Source organism: Galeopterus variegatus, unplaced genomic scaffold, assembly GCF_000696425.1.
Source record: "Galeopterus variegatus unplaced genomic scaffold, G_variegatus-3.0.2 Scaffold8570, whole genome shotgun sequence".
In the NCBI taxonomy this organism is placed as follows: domain Eukaryota; kingdom Metazoa; phylum Chordata; class Mammalia; order Dermoptera; family Cynocephalidae; genus Galeopterus; species Galeopterus variegatus.
In genome coordinates, this window is record NW_007734681.1 from 89775 (window position 1) to 90123 (window position 349).

Sequence of the window (349 nt, forward strand, 5' to 3'; positions counted from 1 at the left end):
AAAAAAAAAAAAAAAAAAAAAAATAGCTGGAGGCATAATACTACCTGACTTGAAACTATGCTACAAAGCTATAATAACCAAAGCATCATGGTATTGGTATAAAAACAGACACACAGATCAATGGAATAGAATAGAAAACCCAGAAATCAATCCATACATCTACAGCCATATGATGTTTGACAAAGGCACCAAGTCGAAACACTTGAGAAGGGACCGCCTCTTCAGCAAATGGTGCTGGGAAAACTGGATACTTATATGTAGGAGAATGAAACTAGACCTGTACCTCTTACCATATACCAAAGTCAACTCAAAATGGATTAAAGAATTAAATATACATCCTGAAACAATA